The sequence below is a fragment of the Monodelphis domestica genome, chromosome 6 (genome assembly GCF_027887165.1).
Source record: "Monodelphis domestica isolate mMonDom1 chromosome 6, mMonDom1.pri, whole genome shotgun sequence".
Classification (NCBI taxonomy): domain Eukaryota; kingdom Metazoa; phylum Chordata; class Mammalia; order Didelphimorphia; family Didelphidae; genus Monodelphis; species Monodelphis domestica.
Window position 1 is genome coordinate 204,415,598 of NC_077232.1, and position 3,249 is coordinate 204,418,846.

The following is a 3,249-nucleotide window of genomic DNA, read 5'->3' on the forward strand; positions in this document are numbered from 1 at the left end:
GCAAAAGAGAAAGGATACAGCCCCTATCCTTGGCTTTACCCTCCCTCTCCATGCTAACCTCTAATATATGATAACAATGATAATAATAATATTTAATCATAATAAAAATGAAACAGAAGCTGAAACCTATGGTCCCTGTGTGGGAACAGCCTTTTGGAGGCCATCCCCTCAGGAAAGGGGTCTAAACCTCTTTTTTGCACCATGGACCCCTTTGGCCATCTAGTGAAGTCTATGGACCCCTTCCCAGTATACTGCTAATACCAAAAGTATAAAATTACAAAAGAAACCAATTATATTGAAATATTGTTATCAAAACATTTTTCTTTTTGGTCAAGGAACTCCAGGCTAATAATTTCTGCCATAAAGCATGTATTTCAGGCCCATAGGCAACTCTAAGGAATAAATAAGACTCAATACTGAAAGACCTGACACCTTGGGGGAAGGAAAAAGAGAGGGCAGTGGTCTCCTAATACTCCCACTGTTCCCTGATAGCAGTAAGGAGCTGAGGTGCTATAGCTTCTGGTATTTTCTTCCTTCTAGTATCTTCTGTGACAACTACATCTCCTTGGTATTCTAGTGAGAGGAGAAGAGATGAATCATCCTCCCCATCCTTCCATTCAAACAACCAAAATGGCAAGCTTCTTGTACAGCAGAAGAAAAGTAAGGGATGCTAAGTAAGCCTAGGACTTGGGACCAATGGATATCTCTTCTATTTTGTGTTTTCTTCCTTGAGCCCAGGTGACCAAACAAAGAGGATCCGTCAATTGACATGTCCAGGGCTGGAGGTAGTCTCATATGTTCTAGAGATTGATGTTTCTGGATTCCTCAGTCAGTTCCAGCTACCCTATGGGAGGCATCCTCTCTATATCCACTCTGGCTCTTCTTGACCAGAAGACATGGACCTGGAGGAAATAGTTTGGACAGAGCTGAGCTAAGGTGAAATATATAAAATGTCTGTTCACATATCTCACATATCCCAGTGGGTCTTGATGTTTTAAGTGTCAAAATCCTTGGAGAGTATAAAAGTAGTCACATTAGTGGTGCTCCTTCTTTAAGTTTTGGGTCAATGCACACTTGTGAAGCCTTGTGAGTGATAAGCATTTCTTGCATCAGTAGTGTCCTATATCTTAGTTATATGTTAGAGAGAGAGAGAGATCCACCCTACCTATGTATGTATGTATATGTTGTACATTGAGTCCCTTTCTACATGCTTTGGGAAGTACTTAGACATAAGCCAAAACCCTAAGATTTAAGTCATTTCCCCTGACACTCTGGAGTCAAGGTACAAAGAAACAAGAAAAAAGAGCCTAAATACTTTCTTTGAACCTCAGGATCTCCAAGGTATGAACACAGCCCACCTGTATGTCCCTAAGACCAGAACAGAGGGGCCTCTTATTGTTAAACTTAATGACCAATATGAATCATACACGGTCATTGGAGACCATATAAGGCATCGCTTCAGACTATCAAATCTTAACACTTATCTAAGACCCAGTAAGACATGACTATAAGTAAGTAAATAAGACATGGGTGGCTAGACTTACATAATAGACATTCTCTGCATGTCATGGCTTGATGGACAATAAATCCCAATCCTACAAATACAGACTTCAAATATCCTAGAGAATTCAATCAATAACCTGAACTGATATGTGACCATCATCAAAGACCAAACTATTATACCTAATCATCTAGATATAACACTCATCAATTAAAACTTAAGAACAATATCTTAAATAGGTGTCATGGAACCAATACTCATCATATCTAAGCTACAAGGGAGGAAAAACTAGAAAGATAGAAACAAAATCATGTGAGAAAAGGATGTGATATATATGATCCCCGATATCTTGTCCATTAATGGAACTGTACTGAGGATCCTTTCAGTGATCATACAGAGGTTAAATTTACATCTTAATACTTTTATCCAAGAAAAAAAAGATTGCATAAATTTTTATCCAAAAAAAATTTTTATCTGTACAATAGTCCTCCAAACATTAAAAGTTAAAGAATAAAGATAGTGCTTGTCCTGAGAACATTTCAACCTGAACCCTACTGAAAAATATAAAAACCAAATGTTATTAGCAACAATAATAAAAACAACTAAATGATCAACCTTTTAAAAATCTTCATTATACCCTACAACATCCTCAAACCATCATCCAATAGCTCTCCTCACAATCTCAACCAAATTCTTAGGAAAACCATTTACAAGCTCTTTTTTTCTCTCCTTTCATCCACTAGTCAACCCTTTGCAGTCTGGCTTCCAATATCATTACTTAACTGTTACTGCTCTTTCCAAGTTACTTCAAGATTTATTAATTATCAAATCTGATACATTTTCTTAGTCCTAATCTTTCTTGGTCTATATGCTATATTTAAGATGGATAACCACTCTCTCCTCCCATACACTCTCTTATCTTTGGGCTTTTTTGACAATGGACTCTCTTGGTCTTCCTTCTATCTTCCTGACCACTTTGCTGATTTATATTCATGTCACACACTCTTAACTATAGGTATTCACCAAGGTTCCATCCAAGACCCTCTTCTATTTTGTCTCTACACTCTCTTTCTTAAGATCTTTTTTTTATTCCTATGGGTTCACTTATTATACAATGTAGACGAATCAATAACAAATTAGCTCTCCCTTCATTTTCAGTCTTAACTGGCTACTAAAAATTTCCAACTGGTTCTGCCAAAGACCTCTCAAACTTAATATGTTCAAAAAAGAGTCCCTTCCAACCCCTCCCCATTTCTAACCTGCTCTATTTCTGCTGAAGACATCACCATTTTCCGCTGTCCTAATCTCAATATTTTCTAGAGTCTGGGACCCTAATATTTTCCTCAATTCCTAATTCTTCCTTACCACACATATTCATTCATACATTTACATTTCTCATATCTAAGTCCTTCTTTCAATTCACACATAAAAACTTGCTACAGTGACCAAATTTCCAAATAGAAATTTTAAACAGGCAGAATTCTTGAAAAAAAAAATATTCAGGTCAGCTAAGTGGCTCAGAGGATGGAGAGTCAAACCTGGAGATGGGAGTTCCTAAGGTTCAAATCTGGCCTCAGACCCTTCCTAGCTTGTGATGCTGGTCAAGTTGCTTAACCCCAGTTGCCTGGTCCTTACTGTTCTTCCGACTTAGAACTGATATTTGGTTTCCGTTCTAAGACAGAAGGTAAAGTTTTATTTAAAAGAAAAGAAAAAGAAAAATATTCTAATTAAAGAGACTCAGTTCCAAG